General features: G+C 37.7%; 1 protein-coding gene across 1 annotated transcript in view; it reads left to right on the top strand.

Annotated features, from left to right (window-relative positions):
- Window positions 1-25,930, top strand: part of ZNF292 (zinc finger protein 292) — a 54,333-nt gene that overhangs the window by 1,161 nt on the left and 27,242 nt on the right. The gene's annotated exons all lie outside the window — the stretch shown is intronic.

Here is a 25,930-nt window from a genome sequence, read left to right as displayed (position 1 = left end):
GCCTCGGGAGAGGGCTCCTGAGCTGGCACCGCTGGAAGCACCATTGTGTGTAATTACCGTGCCCGCGGCTGCCGCCGGGAAGAGGCCTGCTTCCCGAGGGCATGGGCTGCTCCCGAAGCAGGGATGCTTGCAGGTGTTTCTTCCGAACTGGAGACCCTGCCGAGTATCCCTTTTTAAACAAACTTCGTGGTGCTAGCTCTACAGTTAAAAACAGCCAGCTCCATTTTAGTCATGTACGTGTCTATATGTTGCACTGGTTTATCTTGGATTGACCTTTTTTCGGCTAGCATTAGGTACGACCCAATGTATAAAACCAGTTCCTAAATGTTTTAGGCCTCAGAAAGTCACAGAAACAGCTACTTCTGTAGCTTTACTATGGGTTTAACAGTATCTGGTAGAAGTGATAATGTTTGTTTACACGTTACTGTCACCCATTCATGAAACCTAGGCAAATTGTTAAAAGGTGGAACGGGTAGGAGTGAGTTCAGGTGGTCGGTTTGAATTGCGTTTTATTTGTGATTTTGTGTCTGTTCCCTTAAAGAGTTGATTCTTGGTGGTAGCCATTGTAGCATGCTGATTTAGATGTCTTGTCGCTTCTGGATTAAATTGGGATCTACTTTTTCCTAGCCAGGGAGGTTGACTACTAAGTGTCTTAAGCATATTTCTCATATTTTATTCCATATATATCAGAGTTGTATTTCAGATGCTTTTTCTCTGGTCAAAAATTACCTCATTTTGTATTTGGGTAGAATGTCTGTGTAGATGCACAGAAACAAGATTGGTTTATGTTGGTTCAGATCACTGTGTTCTCAGTCTGTTTAATCTTTGTGCCTACTTTCTTAAATTCATACACTGGGGGGTGGAAATCTGGCTTTCCTGGCTCCGGCTTGACTTCTAAACTTGTGAATGAGCTGTTCATTGAACTGAAGTAGATGGGTAGGTGGGAATGAAGATGCCATCCTTGACATGTGCAGAGTAGATTACTGGTGTCTAAAGCAGTTTTATCACTGAAATTTTGGCTGCTTGTGCTTCGTGAGTGGCTTCAGTAGCTGATTGATTTAAAGTTTAACAAAAATTAATGTTATTTTAATGGCTGTTGCAAAAGTCCCTTGTAAGGTCCAGGTTTACTAATTTTATTAAACATAGACCTCTTAAAACAAATCTCACTGAACAAAACAGGTGTGTAGAAACTGACTTAGGTAAGAATCCATGCTGCTTTGGAATGAGTTACTGTCGCTTCTACACCAAGATTCATAGGAAGGCTGTGTCAGGCTTTGCAGGCTGAAGACTAGTGAGTAACACTGAGTTGAGACATCCCATTCGATATTGAAAGGTCCTGCTTTTCAAATTCTAAACCAAGGTCTAAACAGATGCTTAATGTATTAGGTAGTGGTGGTGTTTGGCAGATATTTTTAATACTGCTTCAACAGAGGTTTTTTTTTTTAATATGTTCACCTGTGCTGGTGGTGCCAAAATACTTATTCATCCTCATCTATGGTTTTAGTCATTTAGTGGGGCTAACACAAAATAGTATTCTTGATTCAGATAGTAGGCCTAGCTACTCAGCTTGCATTGCGTGACAGGTTACAGAAAATTCATGTAATGGTAAAAGCCATAACAGAAATCTCTTTTAAATAACAGTTTAAAGGCATCTGCCATCGTTTCTAGAATAAAGTCTTTGAATGCATGAGAGAGTAATTTGACTGGTCATACGTACAAAACTTAGAGTCTTATTTGTATCCTAAGTCTGGAAGTGTAGCGCTGAAGAAATATTTTATTGTTTATCTCCGTATGATTTCACCTGGTATTTTTCTTTATCCTTAGTTTCTAGGCATGAAATAACTACACAGAACTTGGAAAGTTTTGTGTCCTTATTTTATTTTACCAGATAGTGACTCTGGAGCCCAGCAACCACGTTGCTTGTTGCCATAAATCAACTTTTAACTTACTTATTTTTTTTAAATTAGGTGGGTAGCATAGTATTTGAGAAATAAGTGTATTTTCATAATGGAGGAAGCTAAAGAATGTGCAGTAGGGCATTGAAAGATCCTTAGGTTCATAGGAATAAGGGATTTAAGTACTCTCATTAAACGCGAAGTGGGAGTTGTAAAGCCAAATCCCTTATCTGGTTTTGAAAAAAAATCTCAATTCGAACTATTTCAACATTTATAACCAAACAGTGTAGAGCAGCTGTTACAAACACAGAAAAACCGGACCCCTTGTACCTTGACAGAAACCGTATGTTTTCTTCTCCTAAGAATAAAGTTTACTTTGATGTATTTTATATGCAGCATTTTGTTAGCTATAAATATTTCTGTGTTTTGCTGCTGATTGCACTGTGAAATGATGCAATTATTCTTAAATTTTAAGGGGATTATAGAGTGGACCTTAATCCTGTACCATATCTGTGTGAATGTAGTAGTGTTCTCCATTGTCAGCATGCAGTAGAGAGCATTATTTTTAATTGCTATCAAGTGAAATTCATATCCGTATGGATATATGTAAAATGATTTTTTAATTGTGATTCATGCTCTTCTGTTGCAATTTGGTAATTAGCAAATCTGTGACAAACAGTTACGTTGTCACAAACAATATGTGTGCACACTGGGGCAGACAAAACAAGTATCTTCAGCTGTAGTGACTAAAAATTGGAAGTGTGAATTCTACAGGAACTCAGAATAGACCAAAGAAAGATTGCTGTTCTTGTCACCATGTGGGGGCTGATTAGATTCTTTTTAAGCTTTGCTCTTAAGGGTGATCTGTTGATTATATTCAGTTAGAGAAAAGCAAAACATTTGGGTTTTTTTCCTGAGACCTAGGTGAACATGATGCTGGTGGCTATATCACAGCTGTTCACTGTGGGCTGTGTTCCCTTCTGGTTGGTCATTACCCAATGACCATTATTTTCTTCAATACCAAATTGCAGGCTGGTAACAAATTTTCTTTTGTTGCTAATTAGTTGTGAAATCTTTGCGGTGCCTCTGCTTATCCTGATGGTTTTTCTACAGTTGACGTACTTGTATCTTTGAGCTTATTGGTCTTCCCTCCACTGTTATTTTTGACTTTTCCTCTCTTCTGAATCTGCTTCTGAAGTTTTTTATTTTCTTTTTTTCTTCTGGTGTGCTTTGTGGTACAAATTCCTCAAAACTGTAAGGTGGTCAGGTTTGTTGTACTAATGTACAAGCTGTCGACATATAGTGACCTGTATCAAATATGTAAGAAAATATTTGGACTGTAATGTGGTCCTTCCTCAATAACTTTGTGTGTACTTTTTGTCTCATCTGTTGGTTGTCTTGTCATGACTGCCTATTAAGAGAAAAATCCTGTTAAAATATGTTAACAAGTGTGCTTGGCCATTAGGAGACATTAATATCCTTCTAGTGTAGACAGTTTACTTAATAGTAACCTAGGATTTTATGAACACTAGCAGCAAAAGTGTAATGCTGATAAAAAAAATGGCAGGGTGCATGTGGGGGGGGTGTGACACAAAAGATTTTAGCTACTTCAAAAGAAACCCCAAATCTTCTTTTAAAAGAAACTTTAACTGATGTGACTGCATAGAGTTTGTTTCTACTGTTTTAAACTGATTTTTATTGTGTGTTGAGGTTCTAGTGAAGTATTAGGATAGTACCTTAAGGTCCTATTCTTTATTTCTGTGTGCTGACATGCTAGAGTAGATCTTGGTAATATTGGGGAATATATACTGTACTAATCTAAATATAAGATGTCCCTCCTAAAGGAAAATATGCATAGTTCTACATAAAAAGCTTATTTCATTACATACCTGTAATCAATATGTAATAGTTATAAAGTTTTCACTAATTATTTGTTTCCATTGGAGGTTAGTCTTACTTTGTTCTTTTACACCTTACTACATTTGACTTCCAGCTTTCACACCTCAGACTTCACAATTTTCTAGTGTTGTCACCCTCTCATTGTCATCATCTTCCTCCCTTTTAGTCTCTGTATTCTCAGCTTCCTCTTCAGACTCAAAATGACAGAAATAATCTTCAGTTCTGTCCATAGGTTTTATGGCTTTACTTCCAATTCTTTCTTAAACATTTTAGTTACAACTTCTGGATTTATCTAAACCCAGTCTGTCTTAATCCAATGACAGAGAAGTGTTTTAGTAGGCTTCTTTATTTTTTCCCTGTAGGAGTTAGAGTGTGATACCTTGCCGAGAGTCGTTCTGTATATAAAGACCTCGACGGTCTTTGAAGGGCTTATTTGCTGTTTCACCAAGCACCTTAGGTTCTGATGTCCTTCCTCCTGATGTGATTGTAAGATTGGCATTCACTGACAGTGAAAAATACCGTCAGCAAAACGTGAGCTGCCCTTTTAATACAAGTAGAGAAGACATTTCCTCCTATATCACATCTGGTCTCTTATTCCAGACAACATTCATTGAACTTCGCATTGAGTGTGTAGGTAGATGTTGACCCTTGATTTTGTTTGGCTCAACAGCTAATAGTGATCATTATGTAATATAGTCGCAAATTACTGCAATAAGTGTTGGTAAGGTTCTATTATTTTGAACTTTCAGTTTAATGATTTCCTGTGTAACCAGGTCCCTGTCTCTGGAGTACACACAAATTCTACAACTTAGACTTCCTTAAGTAAAAAAGTGTTTTCTTTTGAGTCCAGTGAGTGCTTTCTGCACTGAGCTAACTCTTAAAAGCTTCTGTTTTGATGTTTCTGTCTTTGTGCATTTGCCTCTACCGCAGTGTTTCTTCCTGGTCTCACAGTTGCTAGCTTTTTCAGTGTATGTTACCACAAGTGTAAGATTTCCACCATAACTTCTAATACTTTTCCATTTTGCTTTCATACTTGTGAACTCCGGATGATCTGCTGTTCAGGGAGAGGTGTACAGCTCCCAGAAATCACAAGGAATCCACTAAAGTATAGTACGGCACACAGATTCCCAAGTGCATGAAGAAAACCAACTGTCATCACTGTGTCATCTCGTGCAAACTTGGAGCTGCCTCAGGCATTTTTGTGCTCCTTCATCACTGTAAGACCTGCCATGTCAAACAGTTCATGTTATCTTACTGACCTGGGGGGGTGGAAGCAACACCCTCTGATTTTTTTTCTTAAGTTAAACTATCAGGAGTCAGGGAAATTGTCTTGCTTTCAAATAAAATAGTACGTGTGCATATCTGGATATAATGTGTTTGTGCTTAGGAAAAAAGCCCCCTACTGCTTAGGGGTAACCCTAACCACTGAGCACAATTGTTTTAGTCCTTGTCCTTGGAAATGGCATCAAGCCTCAGGATCATGCCAGATTGGAGTTAGTCTTCGTTCTGAGCTCTGTACTGTGAGGGTTTTTTTTAATACAGATTTTCCCTGTATCGAAGTCAGTCAGCTAGACCATGATTCCAAAGCAGGATTAATTATTGGTAAGCCATAGCTACAAATGCTTGTTTAACCTGTTCTCAAAACTTTCTGGTAAGAGAGAGTCAAAAGCCTCCCTGGATAATACATTTTAGTCCAGTTATCTTTGCCTTCAAACACCCCCACCCCACCCCTTGCAGTCTAACTGGATCTCTAATCTCTTGTTGCAATTTCAGAGTACTGTGATTTATCCTATCCCATGTAGACATGGAAAGTAGCATGTTCCTTTTCTGTTGGAAGCACCTCTTAATTTTTTCAGGGCTTTTTTCAGTCTCCAGTTTTCACTTTTTTGAACAAAGTTTTTGTAGTCTTTGATTTTAAATTCCACCCCCCTCTCTTCTTTTTTTGCTTTGTTACTGTATCCTTGGAATCTATGCAGTTTTGAAGTACTTACCTGCAGGAAAGGGCACCAATCTGATGGAAACTTGGTAAGAAGGTGACAACCCATGTAAGACTTAGGATTTAGAGTACTTTTCCTGTAAAACATACTACTTATCCTTCCAAGTACAAGTAGTCCACAGAAGAGTGATAGTTCTCCGAAGTGGAACTGATGAAGGTAGTTAAGAAGATGACGAAATGTAGATGGAGAGATTAAAATTAGTAAAACTTAAGAATCTTGACAAAAGCTCACCTTTCTATGTAAGGTGCTGCATCTGATACTAAAATCAAGCATTCCACTTTAGTTACTGTGGGAAAGAAAAAAGCTTTCAGTTCAGCAAATAGATACTTAATTTCATAGTTACTGTGGTGCACAATTTTTTGTTGAGTTGGTTACTTGCTGCTTTTACTGGAGTTATTAAGAAAACTACTATCAGCAAACTACTATTTCTCCAAGAGATGCTTTTAGCCAGAAGTTAATACTTACAGGGTATGAAGTGTGGTTGATTAGTTTTTCTTCATAATATCCTTGATTCTTAGTGCCCATTCTGAGTGAGAGGCATTCTGATTAATGCAGTCCTTCAGCCATTTAAAAAAAAATCTGAAGACCTTACTGTAAATTTCAATTTACTCGTAGTAGTTGACTGTAAACAATAGCTGTGCATCTATGCTAGCATAACTAAACTTATTAGCTACTTTCTGTACTGCCACGTATATTTCTGCCTTTACCTTTTCCCACAAATCCAAACTTCATTCCCCGCTTTTGAATAATGTATATCATTGTCTAGGTTGCTTTCTGAAACTACAATTATTGAAGATTCACTGTTTAAAAAACATTAAATATTGACTGTGGAAAACATTTTCCTTATTGTGCAGGACTGTACAAGGAATCTATATATATGTATTTGTTAATATTAATGTTCAGTAAGGCGTCTCGTTTTATCAAAATATCCCCATTGTGTGTCTCAGTTTCTTGATAAAGAAGTTATATATCTGTTTGAATGTTCAGTCCATTTTCTATCTCAGGTGGGTTTTTTTGATGGTTTTGTTAGAGAGTGAATACCTCATAAACCACAGATCTTGAGGGGAGACAGTAAAAAAAAAAAAAGCGCGCTTCTGGGGATTCTTTGCTTCCATTGTGATTAAGAATCGGGGAATTTCATCTGGCCTTTTCAGTTTACTCTGCCATTTAAATGTCATATTATTTTTTTTTTTTTTTTTTACTCCAGGCTTTATGCAGACCTACTATATATTGTAGGTGGTTTCTACATGAGACTTTCCTAAATCAGGGATCGAACTGGAACCATTAGGAGACATCAACATACTGTTTCTTCAGTGTGATGTATTGCCTAAAATGATACACAAGCCAAAGAAACTATTCAAATTCATATAGGTGTGGAGCCTGTCTTCAAGAAATAGTGCTCCAGGCATTGATTGCTAACAAAAAATTTTTGATAAATATAATTGTTTTTTAAAAGCCTCCACATAAGTCCTTGAGTAGTTACAGTACAGTGTGTATAATTCTTTAGTTTTCATGGGGGAAACTAGCATGACATTCCTATGCCATCAGCTTCTCTAAAATGATGATGTACAACAGCTTGCAAATTTGAGTTTAACAGGTAAACAATTTGAATTGAAACTGTCTTTTGAAATAGTACTCTTCTTTTTATTAGGTCTGTGCTTTTGCATATAAAGAACTTAATGTCTTACATATTAAGATGTGTGCAGGTGTTTTTTGAGGTGTGGAATATTTTTTTTCCTATTTGCCTCTCAAAATATGCATTAATGACAACTCTATTATACTATTATTTCTGGAATCTTTTATCTCTAAGGATGAACTGCACTGCTTCCATTTGGGAAGAGTTAATCTAATAACACCTAGTACTTGGCAGAACAAAGACATTCAGGCAGAAGGTATAGGTAACATCAAAAAGGCTGTGGAGCTTCATAAAATTATTTTCTGAAAATAGGCGTGATCCAATAGGAAATTGGATAAACTTGCAAAAACATGTGCCTGTAGTTTTTGATAAGAATAGTTTGATCAAATTTTTCTCTATCTTCTCTTCTGTAACTGTTGTATAGTCTTCTGGTATATAATATTTCTGGCTTCATGATGCTCTGTATGAAGGTAAAGTAAATTAATCTTTCATCAGAGAATCAGGAGAATCCTGTGCTAACTCATGTAGTTTTCACTTGATTATTTTCTAATTATTCTGAGCTAGTACACAATTCTTTGCCCTTATAGGGACTCATGCAACATGGACAACTGCCAAAGCTCCATCCAGCTTTAGATACTGACTCCTAGCGTTCAGTATCTCCTAACTGCTGGACAGATGCATTTGTTGCTTTGAGAAACTTAGCTCCCTGAAGTAAAATTCTTCAGGATTTCTTTAGGGTAAAGACCAGTTTTTCTTTTGTAAGTCTCTCTTGTCTTTTAGGTTGAATATAGCAGTTAACTTTAGAGCTTTCATTTGAGCTGACAGCAAATATGGTGTTGCTTTCTCAGTCTCCTGTATATCATAAAGAACAGAATTTGATAGGACTTCTTTTGTTTTCTGTTACTCAAAACGATGGAGAGGATTTATTCTGGTGAATAGTTAAATCCTGTTTGATATTTATGTACCTAATACACTGGATACTGTTTTGATGAATCAGTAAAGTACATTTAGTGATCAGGCATTAAATCAAATTATGACTAAGGAGTTCCTCAGTCTTGTGATTCCTGCTTGTCTCAGGAGCTTATGATAATACATTTTTATAACAATGAACACAAGGATGAGGACAGGAAGAGATTAAATGTTCAGAATCACAAAAGGCATAATCTGAACCTCATTTTTACTTTAATCATTGGAAGGTAGCTCTTATGAAGAGAATAGCTGGGAGAAAAAGTCACTTCTGATTATGAATCCATAATAGTGAAGATGATAAATATCCCAGTTCTGCAGACCTGGAACTTGCATAATCTAGCTGAAACTGGCATGGCAATAGAACCCTGCTTTTGGAAACCCAGCCAGACTTCATGAACGGTATCAGTGTGATGGCAGGAACTCCCCAAGTTCTGCTCAGGGCTGCTGACATGTTCGGGAGAAAGTATAAACTTGGCTCCTCTCCTTCCTCACATGTGTACACGGTGTGGCAGTACCTTGATGCTAGTATAAGGACACAATTGGGTATTAGATTGTGTGAATCGGGTAGACTTTGCCTTGTTCTTTCACAGAAAATTAAATCAGATGGAAGCATATTTTGGGATATCAATTTGACTTGTGCTGAATAGACAAGCTTAAAATGGCAGTTAAGTAGCCTTTCTACTGAGGAAGAAGATTGGCAATTAAGTTCTCATCAGAATTAAAAAGGTTTGAAGCAGTAGTGGGAGAAGTTGCATTCAACTGATAAAGATAGCCGATATGAGAACGTAACAGAGATGAACTACAGAAGTATTTGTAATGTCTCATTTCACTTGACTAAGACAGCAGGTTCAAGTCACCTATATTGCAGGAAATGCACATATTTTCAGATTAGACAGTTATTTCTGGCTATCTTCCTATTTTTAATCTGCCCATATGCCAGTCTGATAATTAACAGGTAAATTAGATTTCCTGGCAGTGGATAAAAGTTTACCATAATGAACATCCCAACACATTCCTGAAATGCCTGTTAAATAGCCAATTGCAGAATACTGGTTTTAACTAAACAGGCTAAAATATTAAGGATGGGATGACAACATTAAATTGAGACCTGAATGAAAACCTGAATAGAGAGAAATGTAGCCTTAGGACTATAAATTCACTCCTTATGTAAGGATGTAAGAGAGAAATCAGATACTACTGGCAAGATCAGAAAGAGCATTTTGAATGCAAAATGTTGAAAGATTAAAGGCAAGCCTAAAGAATGATAATTAAACTACTGTATATGACAAAGCATGAGGCTTAATGAAGTTACTTCCTGGTATTTACAATAATTGTTTTACAACAGTTGATGGCTGTAAGCAGAAACTGCCCGTTCATTTTCTAGGTTTTTCTAGCTCTTTTAAAAAAACTAGCTGGGTTTTGAATTTTAAGCAAAATAATGACTAAAGAATAACAGGAAAAGTAACACCAAGGTGATTTCTCTTTTGTTTTCCCTCTTTCAATCTAATAATTAGAAACCTGAGCTCATGCAGTATGTTCAGCATGCCCAGGTGAAAAACATCCAGATTGCTTGTGCCTTTTGACTTGCATTTAGAGAGAGAAACATCTCTCCATTAACAGAAGGTTCTGTGTTTGGTAATTAACTTTTCTGCAGTCAGTCATGTCTCTTCCTTCCTGTGTGTTCTGTGATATTTTCTTGGTGATGGTAGATGACATAATTACTACTCAGAGTTGTAGCAGAGCCCCACAAGCTTTTCTTCTGTTTTTGCTTATGTATCTATTGAGGTGCTCTTTTTCAAACCTTCCTCCAATGTAAACTCTGCATTAGAAATGTAAATGTACTTTTTGATGGCATATTTAATATCTGTCTTGGTTTTGTATTTGTAAATTGGGGGCAGTGGTACTTGCCCACTATTCAAAGGTATGTACATCAGAAGACAAACGTGGATTTTTTTTGTTGTTACTTTATCTGCCTGGTAAAGTAGGAATAGTTGGATGAGATACACAGTTAACTTTTTTGTGCTTGTGTGCTGAAGACTCAGGGTGCTAATGATTGAACTGTAACAATAGTTAAAAAATTTTTCAAAAGTTAATCTTAAGAGTGAGTTTCTTTATGTTGTCGATCGTCATTACATGGATTCTTCCTGCAATTAGTCTTAACTTTTTTTGAACTGGAGAGTGTGAGTTACAGTGAAGTAGTTTTAAGAACCATCAAGGTCCTCAACGCCTTAGGTGGTGTAAATAAATGTAGGTAAAGGGTTCAAATAATCAGTGCACTCTTGCATTTTCAGAAACGTTTATATTTGATTAGTTTTTACGTATTCATGGTAACTATGGCTGTAGTAAGATTTATTAAAAATAAAATTTTCATGGAGGAGACCTAAGTAGATGTGGTTATTTGCGGAAAATCTTTTTAGGCAAGAGTCTAAAAATAGCTAATCATAATTCTTACTAACTTTCTATCTTTCCTCAACTTTGATGTTTTGTAATTTTCATTGAATGGTATTAAAGAATTATTTTTTTTGCATAATAAACTATATATAGTGTATATATACACACTATATAAACTACTACAAGATGTATGAATGTGTAGGGATTGAACAGAGAAAATGAATCATTCACTGCAGGGTAGTTCATGGAATCATAGAACAGTTTGGGTTGGAAGGGACCTTAAAGATCACCCAGTTCCGACCCCCCTGCCATGGGCAGGGACACTTTCCACCAGACCAGGTTGCTCCAAGCCCCATCCAGCCTGGCCTTGAGCACTCCCAGGGCTGGGGCACCCACAGCTGCTCTGGGCAGCCTGTGCCAGTGCCTCCCCACCCTCACAGCAAACAATTTCCTCCTACTATCTAATCTAAATCTACCCTCTTTCATTTTAAAACAATTACCCTTTGTCCTATCGATACACGCCCTTGTAAAAAGTCCCCCTCCAGCTGTCCTGTAGACCCCCTTTTGCTGTAAGGTCTCCCTGGAGCCTTCTCCGGGCTGAGCAACCCCAGTTCTCTCAGCCTGTCTTCACAGGAGAGGTGCTCCAGCTCTCTGATCATCTTTGTGACTCTCCTCTGGACTCTCTCCAGCAGGTCCATGTCCTTACATTGGAGGCCCCAGAGCTGGACACAGTACTCCAAATGTGGTCTCACATGAGTGGAGTAGAGGGAGAGAGTCATCTCCCTTGACTTGCTGGTGATGTTTCTTTTGATGCAGCCCAGGAGATGGTTGGCTTTCTGGGCTCTGAGCGCACATTGCTGGGCCATGTTGAGCTTCTTGTCCACCAACACCCCCAAGTCTGTCTTCTCAGGGCTGCTGTCACTCTAGTTGATCACCTTTACTGGTTGTATTCTAATTCCTTCTATTAAATAAAAAAATAGAAGTTACTATCCATTCTTCAACAATTACCTTTTCCATATGTGTGTTTGTCTGAACTTATTTCCTTTTGTCTCTGAAAGTCTCCAGGATAGCTTTCCGTCAGCATGAACACAAGCAAGATATATGTGTAAGACTTGATTCCTTGCTCTTTCTCTGCATCTACTTTTCCCCTTCTGGTGAGGCTTGAGCATAAAATTTAGATCTGTATCTTTATTTTTCCAGTTTTGCCACAGAAAAATGGTGCAGTTATTCAGTTTCTTCTTTGTGTTCTGGTTTGATAGACAGCATTTCAAATTTACATCGTTGTTCTGAAAACAGATAAAATTAAGAGGATGGTGAGAGGACAATGTTTGGGGGGAAAAAAAGGCTCATAGAAGGGTAGAATTTTTGCCTTTAAAACAGCTCAGAAAACTAGTACTTGAGCTAGAGTATTTTTTTGTTTAAATAACACCTAAACACATTAGTTCTTAATAAATGATGGTTATTTATACCAAAGAGTGCATACTGGTATCTTCAACACCCAGATACATAGGTAACAAAAATCAATGCCATTGTGTAGGTCGAACTTCACTGTGAGTACACAACAGAGTGTGTGTGTGGGGGGGTTCCTCCGTGGAAGGAGAAACATTGTAATGGAGACAACAGTATGAAAACTTAAATGCTCATACACTGTAACAAAACTACTTTTATTGTTCTGAATATTGCTCTTCAGTAGATGAATGAGAAGGCGAATGATTGAAAGAACAGTTTTCAGATAAGGTAACATATCCATAGAAGATAGATGCAAACCAAAATAGCAGATGCCTATATATTAACATTGTGGGTCAGACAAGAACTTCTCTTTATCTTCTGATCATACCTGCTTAAAACGCTTTGGTTTACATCATGGAGCGCCTTTACAGTGTGGGAATTGAATGTATTTTGGGTGAAACTAAACCACAAACTGTGCTTCAGAACTGACTGCAGGCAATCTATTTCAACCACTAATAAGTATCCAGTTAATTGAGCCAGCTGAAAGTTAGTCCGAAATAAGATCTCCTGTGGTGGATACACTGGGGACTTGGGTTCTCAGCACCAGCTTCCTGCTGTATGGATCTGCTCCTTATGCAGTGCATTGCACTTAAAGTGCTATAGCTATTGTGAGCTTTTTGTGGATCAAAACCAAAGTCTGAGTTTGCAGTTAAGTGCTGAACTTTATCTCTGAATGATTCTGTCTTGACTTTGTGAGTATTTCTTGCACTCACTGACTCAGTACTCACTGATCTTGAATTTGCATTCAACTGCAGGATAGAGAAGCTAATGGTGTTAAGATGGGGGTGTACAGTGTAAAAGCAGTTGGAGTTTTCATTTGAAGGAAAAGCAAAAAACAGTGAAGACTGGAACTGCAACCTATCAGTGGAGAAGAGTAGTAGTAATGGGAAGAAAAAAAATTGGAGAGCTCTGCACCACACCTGCAGAAATTGAGAATGAAAACAATTGCTTAAATACAATCTTGTAGTAAGTGATGGAATTAAGAGTCTGGCTTTAGCCCTGTCTTCTGGGCACAAGTCAATATCTCCATTAGAATTAAAGCAACATCAGCTGACTCTTCAGCCAAAGGCATCTTGTCTTTCTAGAGCTATGCTTTGCTTAACAATTTTTGTTGTGAAACAATTCAGAAGGCAAATTCAAAGTAAAACCAGCACACAAACAACTTAATCTTGAAAGGTTTAAAAACTAAAATTGAGTACAAATTGGGATTGATCTTCTTTGATCATAACCATAATTTAAATAGTACTTGTACACTAGGAAAGATAATTGTATTTGATTGTCATCCTTAGTTTTGAAAATGCAGTCTCATTCTGTACCTGCTGAAGTTTTGCTGTTCAATTCTGGATTGTGTTATAGTATTATAACAAACATGTAAGAGCTAATACTCTTGCTGAATTTGTCTTATCTACAAAATTGAGGTAGCAGTGCTAAGCCTCGGTGAACAAATACTGAATCAGCTAACTAGTAGCAGTTTTAATTTGCCTACTTAAACTTCTTTGGAAATTAATTAGAAGTATGATGCTTTGGGGTTTTTTTCTATATCAAGTTTTGACTTGATATAAAATTACCTCTCCATGCACTGTTCTAAATAGAAACTGATTTTGTTGACTTACATTGATTTGACCTTTTATTTTGGCATATCTGTGAGGGCAACGGTAATTCATATGGTGCTGTTCTGTCTAGTGTTTGTAGTGGACAGGTTTGAAATATCCATGCTTTTCTATTTAAGTTTTATTCTAGTCTAAAAATCAGTTTGCCTCTAGAGCATCCCAACTAAGAAAAAAACTACAATGGAAACAGATCATTTAAGTTTGAGGCTCGTTGTTGGAGGCAGAGGTGAAAGGGAAATAAAGGTGGATTATGATTATGGTGATAGGGAGAAATGCCTTGGTCAGAGGTTTGTCATACCACAGAAAAAGGAATGGATACTCATCATCCCCACCCCCATGCTTTTCAAAATGGACAGGAGGTATAATGGGGTTCATTACTGTATGTAAACATTTAGCTTACTCTTTTAAATGCTTTTAAAATCATCTGTCATAGTATTTATTTCTAATTCTTTAAATAGTGAAGTCTCGTGGGCAATCTGAGGTAGACTTGGTTTAAATTAGACATTGTATTGCGAAGGTTTTTTTGACATGCAGAACTATTGCAGTTCAAAAACTATTCAAGTTTTTACTCGACTGTTCTGTTGACATCTTATTTGGGTAGGCTGTCCTCACATAATGTGGACATAATGCTGGTTGCATCCCAGCTACTCCTTAACTGCCTCTAGCCAACTCGAGTTAAATTGCCTTTCATGGGAACCTTAACCTAACAACTTCTAATAAAAACAAACAAACAAAAAAACCCCAACTTGCAGCACTTATCGAAGACTCCTGCTTTTTATGTGATGAAAGACTTGTTCTCCATCTTCTGGTAAAATGCTGAACAACAAGGAAGAGAGAGAGCAGGTCATGTAAAAAAAAAAAGTGGTCTTCGGTGTAGGAACTGTAGATCATTGAGGCTGAGAGGAATGGTATTTCAACACCTGTAAAGATTCTTTTTGTGTCCCTTTAGGATGTAACTTTGTTGTGGAGCTTCAGAAAGAGATCGTCTGGTGTACTGATGCATTGGTACCAAAGCGTGACTTAAGGGTTGTCTAAACTGGGATATCTAATATATTTTTAGTATCCCAACTACTTCTTTAAAAAAAAAAAACAAACCATGAAGCTATCTCAACAAGTCAATCCCATTTTCCTCATGGTACAGAAGAGAGGTGTCGCAGGTAGTGTTGCTGCATTCACTTAATCAAGTTCTGATGGTCTGAAAATGCTTCTTGAACCAACTCCTATTTAGATGTTCTGGAGGTTTGAGGACATGACTTCCCAGTGCATCTTCTTTTGCCCACTGGTCCTGCCTGTCATCCTAGCCATCTTCTAAATTGCAGTGGGTTCTTGGGACAGGGATGATTTCAGCATTGCAAAGCAGGACTAATGCTCCATTTCGAAAGGAGAGATCTGTTCAGTTATTTACAGGGTTTTTTTTATTTTACCGGTTCAGTTCAGTGGCTGGCACTTCATTTGATTCTGTAATGACACTGGCACAGGGCTGGAGTTGCACAGAAGAGCTGAGGCCAGAAGTCCAGCTTAGTTTGTAAACTAGTATAAATTGCACTTTAGAAGTAGATGGTTAACAGCTTTCCAGGAATTTGAACAATCCTATTTTCATCCCATGCTCAGTTCTTTAATGGTTGTGGCAGCCAGCGAGATTATGCTTCAGGCTCACAGAGTTTTACTCTGAAAAACACAGCCCTCAAAAATGAAATTTGGATGAGATGAATGTCTAGTTCCAGCCCAAGAATCAGCATATTAGCTGTGTCTCCCAGAAAAAAATCCCCAAACTTTTTGTTCCTGTGTTAAGTCAGAAGATGTCATCAATATCACGACGGTATACCTAGCTACTTGATTGAGAATACAGATAAAGTCATCATGTTCCTCATGTTTCATTTCTTAGGATTCAGGGACTTTGCTGTGAATTAAGCTGTCCTTCAATTTTTTTAGTACTTGATTACTCTCCAGGACCCATGCTCTGTTGCTGTTTAGGGGCTTGTCACCTCTGCATGCAAGTTGAGAAATTCCTTCTTGCCTATCCTAAAACTAATAGAAAGCATTCTGTCCTGTTATCTTTACTCCTGGAAAGCAGTGTCTTACACAGTGGACATTCACTGGTTTTTGACTCCTTTGATAAAGGTGTTTTATTTCTCACCATATTTGTTCTGCCTCTGATCTGAGGAACTGTTTTATGTATAATAGCTTTATTTTCATATTGCAGTTTGAAGTAGTCTAGCCCACTGATTTGTGAAATACCTCGTTTGTATGTATCTCGTGTAGATATTTAACTAGTAAATCTATCAGTATTAAAAAATATCAGTGTATTAATTTTTCAAAGAAATATGTTTGCCTCTATCTCAAAGCAACTCTATAAACCTGTATATTCATGAAATGGTTTTTGAAGCTTCTATATCTGATGGCCTAGCTACCAAAATTATACTGAAATCTCAAAATATTTTGGTGTCCCTAGCATCAGGATGTGTGCACACCCTTAGTGTGAACGCATCTAGAACTGTGCTTGTACACAGTTGCTGTGCATGCTTCTGTCTTAGTGCTGCACATCTGAGATGCCTCAGTATTTCTCTTTTAAGATACTGGTCCTGAATGTAAGAGCTTTCAATACATCTGCTGTGTATATGTAACTGGTGGAGACCTCTCAAGTCTGAGCATGGAGTTGTGTCTGTGTGCGTGTTCCAGGGCTAATGAACAGTATCTCTTGCAGAACCATGAATGCCGCAAGAACTTCACTGGGTTAACAAATATTTTATGGTGCCCTTAATTCCCCTGGGAAAGGCAAGTTAAGAGCAGTTTCAAATGCTGTTCTTTTTGAACAGAACAATAAACACATTCTTTGTTTTCTTTTGAGTAGTAGTTAAACATAAGCAATCAATTGCAACCCGTACCAAAAACTTCAACAATGTGAGGCATATGCCTGGAAAATACATTTTCAGGGAGGAGCGGATAGGTTTTAGTTTTGGAAGTGAAAGCTGACTGAAGATTACAGACCCTTGGACTTAGTATTGGTGGGGTCTTTAATCTTACAAATTGGTCTATTTTTGTAACTGAATAATAGACAGGTCCTTTGTTGAAGTAATGCAGCAAAGAAATTACCTAAGCCTACTAGTCAGACTTTTAAATCCTTATGTTCGGTTAGTGATTATCTGCAAGGTACGGAGATAAATGGAAAAGATGATAAAATGAAGTATAAATTCATGAAGGGGAAACATTTTTTACAAGAGAAACAATAAATCTCACTTGTTACTTTTAAAAGTGTCAAAAGTGGAAAGATGGCAGCTTAAGAATGAGGAAAGTGTAGAGTGCTGGGTATTGGGGTATAGTGGCCAAAGTTTCCGTTTTAATTTCAGTTGATGTTTTTGTAAAAGTCTTACAACTTACTTCCAGGACTATGCTTAAATTTTGTAATATAAAAGAGAGGATTGTGCTGGTAATACAAAAATTGGGAGGCAGCATCTGTTCTGTTTTCTTCATAGGTCAGTATGACTGCATTGTCAGTGTTCTTCACATTCAGCAGTGGTCAGTTAACATCAGAAAACATCGATAAGTATTTTCATATCCTTACAGCTGCAGTGTCCGGCTTTGCCTAGTTCACCTGGCTCATCATTGCATGCTTTAGTAACTTGAACATTGACAAGCAGGAGGTATCTTAGATTATTATTGTGAATTACATTCTTAAAATAGTTGTGCATATTTGAAAGGTAGCTCTTGCTCATCTGAAGTATTGCACAAGAAATCTGAGGAAGAGTTGAAATAATTGCAAGCAGATAGTAACATGGGGCTTTTAAAGGTCAGTATTAAAGTTACCACTCTTTTTTTGTGCTGTTCATTAGCTGACCACAGGCAATGCATTTTGTGACCTGCAGGAAATAAATACACACAGCCTTGTATTTCCACAGTTTGCATGGAAAAAGAAAACTACACAGACGAGTAGCACTTGAGCAGTGCTTACATGGAGGAAACAGTACATGGTACTACAAATTTACTCCCTTTCACTTTTATTTTATGTTTTTAAAAGGCAATGTCTGGCAATGGATTTGAGTTTTTAAGAAGATCTAATGTAGAAGATAGCTGTTTCCAAAGAACATCTATTAAATCATATCAATTTGCATATATCACTCTCCTAGTCTTATAGCTAGATAGTAGTATTGCCACAGTGAGGTGGTTTATTTCTTCAGGTTAAAAAGAATCCTTGTTTTTCAGGATACTAACTGACCATTTACTTCTGTGCGATGTGCGTATCTCTGGCATTCAAAGCTATGTTTAGAGAATTGTCTGCTTTTCTTGGTATCTGAAAAGTTACATAGCATTGTGACAAGCAACATATTTTCATGCACTTTTTAGAAAAGGAAAGAGGAAAAGATTTTTGGCAGTAAATGTTTTTGAGCTAACTCCTTGGCAAGAATAATGATTTGACATTTTTCCCACAGCAGTCGTAGTCTGAGACAAACTTTAGGCAAATACAGAAAGAAGTCCTGGATGTGTATTTTCTGTGCTGCTTAATTTCTCTTCACTAGGTTATAATCTAGGGAGGCAAAAATACCACAGATTTCCTTTACGTATTGTCTCACTAAATTGAGAATAAAATTGATCAGAACTGTTTGAATATAACAGTATTTGTACAAGATTGTTTTGAAAATTGAGAAATAAAGCAGACACAGTACAAAACCAGAGAAGAAGCCTGTCTAATGCCAGGGGAGTAACTCTTTGGGGCTTAGATCTAGCCTTGCTGCTTTGCAGATGATGCCTGAGTGGGTTGCTCTGGATAGGGTGCAGTTTCTACAAGATGCTTGTCTTCAGCTGAACTCAGTAAGATACATAGATTGCTGAAGAATAGTGAAGTGAATTAGAAAATGCACTCAGAAGACTCTTAAGCAAAGAGGGGAATTTTAGGTTTGACCAGTGAAATTCTTGGTAGTTCTAATTACTAGTCATACCCAATGCGCAAATCATGAATTGAATGTATATGAAACATCTGTGGCCAGTTCTTGATTTTCATACTGTTTTAAAGGAAATCCTGGTTGCTCATTTCAAAAAAATGCATTGAAGTGGATCAGAGTTGCATGTTTTACAAGTATCAGCATACAGGAGATGAAATTAGGGAACACAGAAGCAGTACACATGTTCCTGCAGGCAGTTATGAAGTCACTGCTTGTATTAGTGTTGTTCAAAGAAGAAATCGGATAAATCAGTTGTCCTACTGTTTTCGGGCAGTAGTTTAAGCATCTTAAGACTTCCTTCCTGAAAAGAAATTATTCTGCTTGCTTTTCCTTGTGCTGGCACAAGCGCTTGAACCTACACACTGAGCATATTTGGGGAGCTGATAGGACTTAAAACTTCTTGCTGATGAAGGATTAGCTCTGGTCATGGACTTAAGGTGCTAATAGCCCTTACTCCATAAATGTTAGTTAAAAGATAATACAAAACAAACATTAAGAAAATGGCTGTCCAGAGTACAAGTGAAGCTACTAGTAAACACAGAATTACAACTTCTTTAAACTGTCAGTAATGCTGGAAAAAGGAAAGAAAACACTACACTGCTTGTGGGAGTTTGATTTATACTCCTTTATTGATGAAGATGTAATTCAGTATTTTGGACCGCTGCAGCCCGTAGGAAAGATACAAGCCATTTACCTTATTGGAAGCACTGGGTAAAATCTTTACTTTCAGTCCTTGTTTTTAATATGCTTTAAAGAACTTGTGCTGCAGAAAGAAATTGAAAAAGCTGTTCCTTCTTGGTTTGTATAAATCTGGGCAAAACTGTTCTTTCCACCATGGAACAGCAGAAGAATGAAGATGTTGCCATAGCCTTACATTGGAGGAGACGGAAAGACAGGGCAGTGAGCTGGGGTCATGTCTACCCTGTGTATCTTGGGCTGTTGCAGAAGCTGGCAATGGCCTTGGTTTTGGTTTGGGTTCCCCCCTCGCCCCGTGTGATGAAACTGTAAGCAGTAAAGACTGTGAAGTTCGCCTATGCAAGAAACTAGAATTACTTATTTAAATGATTTATATACTGTGCTGCTACTTCTCAGGTGTTCTGTTTAGAAATCATGATGACACCTTATAGGGAGGGAGAGTCAGTGAAGTCATTGAATTCACAGTACTGCCTCGGGGATCTTGGTCTGAGCTGGTGTTTTGTGGGGAAGGGCAGGTTGTATGCCATTTGAAGAGCTGAATATCATCGTATCAGCTAACATCAGGAAAAAAAACATCCAAGAGTCAGAAATGGTGGGTTTTTTTAAATGAAAGCAAAGACTTCTGTGGGCTGTAGGCCTGTGGATCAGGCTCCAGGGTTGATTTTTCTGGCCTGGATCAGTGTATTGGGACCTGGTTTTGCACATATTTTTGTGCATGTGTATATACAGGAGGATGTTCATGATGTCTTCAGCACAAAATCAGCTCTGTCCTACTAACTAATACCGGTACTAATACTGGTGTCTTGATAAATACCTCTTTCTGAGACATTCTGTGTTTTATGTAATCATAAGCCTCTATTTCGAGTCCAGATCTTCAAGAAAATACAAGCAGTGACAAAATAAATATTTTCACAAGCTGCTAATTCTTAAATGAAATCATGTTTTATAACAAAATATAAGTGCTGTGATAATAGATTTTACATGAAGTTGGAAGTTTATCAGGATACCAAAAATCTGGGTGGCTTCTGATTTAGACAACCAGAATTTTTTGTTCCAAGTGTGAAATGTTACGATATTACAAATTAAATACTAAATAGTCATATCTTAAACTAATGTTTACTTAATGTTTTTGCAGTTGCTGGCAGTGTAATGTAAGTAATCAAAACTCCTTCAACATCTGTGGTGTGTGTACTTATTAAACCTGGAAGATCTATTCCTATACTGAACTACTTGCTGGTCACATTGACAGGCAGGAAAATATCATGGTTTTTTGTTTAAACATTAGAGATGAGTTTTGATTTCAGGCAGTTTGAAGTGAAAGGTTGGGAGCTTGACTTAGGTGCTTCACTGATACACCTAGTCTTTAACAGTGTTTGGATGGTGAATGAAGACAAAGTCAGAACTTTTCAAAAATGTCAGTGAACACCCTAGGGTGTCACACCCTCCTTGATAATTAGTTTTATAATTATTTAATATTATTTAGCTTAGCTATTTAAGTAATGTGTGGATTTGATGGGTTTGTATTTAAGAGTGTAGGTATTAACAGTCATATTCTGTGGTTGTGTCTGTGGGTTTACACACAGTAATTGTGAAGAATCTTGCTTCTTTCTTTGGTTGAGATTTAAGTTACCTTACTTTCTGACACACTGAGGGGAAACACAACAGTCTTATCTGAGAAAGGAGAAGCATTGGTATAGCTACTCTAATTTGAAGCATGGTGCTTTGTTTGTATTACTGTAACAATTTGGCAGTAATTCCCATGCATACTAGGTAGCACAACTCTAGAACTTACCAAATTTGATAGGAGTCCATGAGAGAGTTTATAACTTGTAAGATCTCTCATGCTATTGTAAATGATTTATTTTTATTATCCTTGCCATCAATAAACATCTCAAGTCATCTCCATCCACCAAAAAAATTACACACTTTCCAAACAGGAGTACACTCACAAATTATATGAATTATTCCCTATTTGGTTTGGCTTATTCCAGTACTGCTGAACTTAAATTAAATGTCTTCTATACCACAGAGTATATGTTTCGCTATATAAAATTTCCAGATGCCACAAAGCTGAGTTTAGAACTTTACCCAGATGGTATTATGCTAGCCAAAAATGTTCACCATGTATATTAGCCAATGTGGTTGTCTTTGGGTTTTTTTAGGGTAATTGATAATACGGAATTTAGAAAAGGAGTAGCTTTCTTACAGAGGAACCATAAGACTCACTCTTTTTGGGTTGTTACAGAAATACTTTACTGACAACATACCTTAAGGCTTCCATCTCTGGAGGTATGCTAGTTTCTTGAGTTTATTTATACCCCCTTTGGCGATGTAGCTTATTTGTTCAATCTTTTCAGGTAACAAAAAAAAAAACAACCTGGTGTAAGAACAACAAAATTATCATAGTTCCAAAGCAAGAAAAGTGTAACTGAAAGGGGATCTGTCTTGATATGATAGCCTGTGTATGTATTTGTGCATATGTGAATTACCTATATATTAAGACAGAGAAACTTCTTTATCCTTGAAGTGTTGCTAGATGTTATGTCCCTGCCCCATCCAGTTCAGTATTTGGGTGTGGGAAGGAGACTTCACCTAGTTTGGGTTTTCTGCTAGAGCGTTTGTCAAGACTAAATAAGTGTTCCACAGTCATTGCTGCAATGCCTTTGTTCCTTTACTCAAACTGCTACATCTTCCATCATCACTACTGGCAATCTTTTGTTACCATTCACTTCTTGGTGTTTTCCACTAACAAGCCTCATGTAGATGGGCTTTCTACCCAGGAGTGGAATCTAACAGACCTTGACAGTGTGCTCACGCTTGCAGCATGCTGCCTGGTGACATTGTACATAAGCTGTTCTTGAATACCTGTTTGATGTAAGTGCTCTTTGTGTACAAGTCTCGAGGCTGACTGCCTTCAGTTTGCAGGTAATATCCCATTGAAAGTGTTTCTTGTTTTGAATGATCCCTTATACTCGCCATACAGACACATTATGGCTACACGTTATTCCTGATACGGCATGTCAAACCACATTACTGTGATAGACCTAATCTACCATGCTGCACTCAATACTTTGGGTTTGTTGACATTCCAAGTTATTTAGCAGAGTTTAGTAAGCAACGTCAGCTGCTTTTCTCCTGATCTGTACAATGTTTTTGTTCTGGATTAGTTATGGTATGTCTTCTTCCCTTCATTCCCTTTAATCCTAAGCATCCAACTCTAAACGAGTCCAGAGTAGTGAGTGGAAGCTGCTTTGTCTGAAGCAGTTACAGTGTCAGGCTCGCTCTGCATCTTACTCTATATGATGATACTGAACTCAGGATCCCCAACTAATTTTCATTTGGTCATGATCCATCTAATATTACAACCTGGGAATGGCTCTGGTCTTTAGCGCGTACCTGCCTTCTTCAGAGGGGAGAATCTTAAGCCAAGAAAAAGGTTTCCAAGTCATGTGCATGGTTGATATGGGAGACCTGCTTCACTCATTTTCTTTCTCTTTCTTGACTGTAGCTTTCACTTTCTTTTGAAGTTCCTGTTGATGCTAGGAGAATTTGTAGCCATTCTTTACCAGCTTTGAAAAAAGCTTGCCCTGTTTTCTTGAAACATACCCTTTGATGGTATCTGTAGAAAGCATCTGCTCTTTTGAATCAGTCATTGGCAGGTACCGGAGGGTTGTGCCCGCCGAAGGGGAGCCATACCTTTGTGGGAATGTGCTCCACGTGAACGTGAAGTGGGAGACCGATCTCACTGGGAAGTGCTGTTGCTCCTGAACCTGGCTGTTTGTGTGGAGCTCAGTCATCACTTGGCTACCTCTGCCGCTGCAGAAGCTGATCTCAGGAGGGAGTTCTTGCAGCCACTCTGTGTGCAGCTCCTACAGATGGATCTCCAGATAACTTTATCATATCAAGCTTGTTGCTTGGACTCTTCCGCATAGTGTGCTTGAGGGACATCACTGAAATAGAGGTTTTGCTGGTTACTGGAGTGGTTTGGGAGATGCAGCTTATCGTATGACCACTGTCTGTCACTTTCCCTGCCTCTTAGTCCCTTGGGCTTAGCAGGGAATGGAAATGGCAGTCCCAGTTATGTTCTAACCTATTTAAGTAAGCTTGCCCTTACCCAGATACCTACAGGGGTAAGAATTTCATCTTAAGAGTTAAAGAAATATGTGTATGGTGAATAATGCTGCCTTTTAGTATGAAACGTATTTTAACACAACTTTGGTGTTGTAGGCCTAGTTTTAGCAAAGCAGGTTGCTCAGTATAACTTTTGAAAGTAGCAGTGCACCCACCAGAGGATGCTTTTCTACTGCAATATTCATGTAAGGGTTCTGATAATAATTGAAAAGGATAAGATGTATTGCCTGAATATTACTCGTGGCTAAATATTTTCCACAGTTTAAATCACAGATATAATACGTACTGATTTTTACTATACAAATTGAGATGATTCTATTTTTTTTGGAGCATTCTTGCCTGTGTGAGCTGCTGCTGAAATAAAATGCCTGTTTCAGTTTCACAGAGGAACAAAACTTTGCTGCTGTGCTCTGAATACAGCACTTGGTTTGATTAACAAGCATGTCCTGACTAGGGAGATAAATAACTTAATGAGGCCCAGGGCTGGGGGTAAAATTCTTTCTTTTTATGGTTGTAAGCGGAGCACAACAATGATTCATTAAGCAAAGCAGAATGAATTTGATTTTCTTTGTACAGTGGCAGTGCTGTATAGTCTAGGGACATCTAGACAAGGAAATCTATCATACTGATGAATACTTTTGAAGGGTGTGGTGGGTGTAAGTACTTAATATAGTTCATATAATGGCTTGGAAGTGGCTGATATAGATACAAAACCCATAAAAATAGCACTAATACTGAAATAAGTGCCACTATGTTATAGTGCAAATGTCTTTGCTTCCTTTACACAGTGTCTTTGCATCTGTGCACACTGGTTTTAGAGGACTATACTGGTAGTAAGAGTTCACCAACATACTGAATACTTTTTTGTTAGGTGGTGGATTCTGAGAATTTGTCAGTGTTGATTATATCTACTTTGGTTTTGGCTAACTACTACTAAACCTCGTATTTTCAAAACTAAATTTTATTTGCTTCAGTTTATCCTTATTAATCTGGATGTGGATTGGAGTAGTGTTAGTTGGGCTTTCATAGGTTCTGCAAGTGCTTTTGTCATTCTTACCCAATGGAATTTTCTGCTATTAATGACTACATGGTATTTCTGTAAAGTTCCTAATTATTTAGGAGAATTCCAGTTGGGTTTCATCATAAGGGGCCTGCAGTCTTCATATTCTCTGTTGTGCAGATCAGATGGTGATACTGCCGAGCTGGAGGGGTTTTAGCATGCTGAATACCTATAAGGTCTCTCTTTCCTGCCCCATGAAATATGAGATCTGGTCTGGTGTTGCAGGTCTCCATGGTCACTTGTCATGGGTTGCTTTATGAATCAGTGTCTCTCTGCCGAGGCTATTGTTTTCTTCTTTAGATTTTTAGGTGTTGCTGTCTTTGCAACAACTGGTAAGAATCCTCTTTAATTCTTCAGTCATGCTTCTCGGATGACCAATTGCTTAGTTACATCTCCCCACTTTCTTCTCCTTCCTCATCCCTGTTGTTGTCTTTTTCCTTCTTCTGCTCTACTTAACACTTTGAGACTTCCAGGATGTGTTGTCCTGGCTTTTGGTAGCTAACTGTGAAATGTCCTTCACTTACCAAAGTTTGCATTAATTTTGTTGCTTGCTGCAGTCTTCTGAACAGGACACTAGTAAAGTATAGTATATGGGCCACATTCAAATATACACTGAGTCTTTAACAGGTAAACCTGGTGTTTCTAGTATTAAACAGGATTAATTACTTCATATATCATCTTCCTAAATATGAACTTACCTTACTGGCAGAAGCTATTTGGCAGATTCATGATGTCCAGGCCAGCTCTAGCAAGTTTGGACAATCAGCTGGATAAAACTGAATGGTAGTTTACGCAACCTATTATTGCATTGGTCTGTTAAGCTAGCTTCTGCTTGGGTGTTTTGGTTGGGGGACTGTTTGGGGTTTTTTTGCAGGAAGGGAGTGTTAATATTTACTCTAAAAGAAGAAATATGTTGTTCAAATTAAATCGAAAAAGGAAAGTAATTCATTATGACAGTGTTAGCTTTTACTCTTCATCTCTGGTTTTGAAGCTGACTCTATTTGAGCTAGGTAGCATTCCAAGCTAGCACAAAGAATTTTCCCACATGATTTTAAGAATCTGTATGAACAGTAAGCTGCACAGAATGTTTTGTCATCATGTTAGTCCATCTTTTATTCAGTGTCACCAGCAACTTGGTTTTGCATTTCTCCTTTACAGGGAGAATTGTTTCTTTAAGCAAGTGTAAGGTTGGTTAAGCTG

The sequence above is a fragment of the Falco naumanni genome, chromosome 6 (assembly GCF_017639655.2).
Source record: "Falco naumanni isolate bFalNau1 chromosome 6, bFalNau1.pat, whole genome shotgun sequence".
Lineage (NCBI taxonomy): Eukaryota > Metazoa > Chordata > Aves > Falconiformes > Falconidae > Falco > Falco naumanni.
Note: the sequence above shows the minus strand (reverse complement) of the source record. Positions and strands in the feature narration are given on the sequence as shown.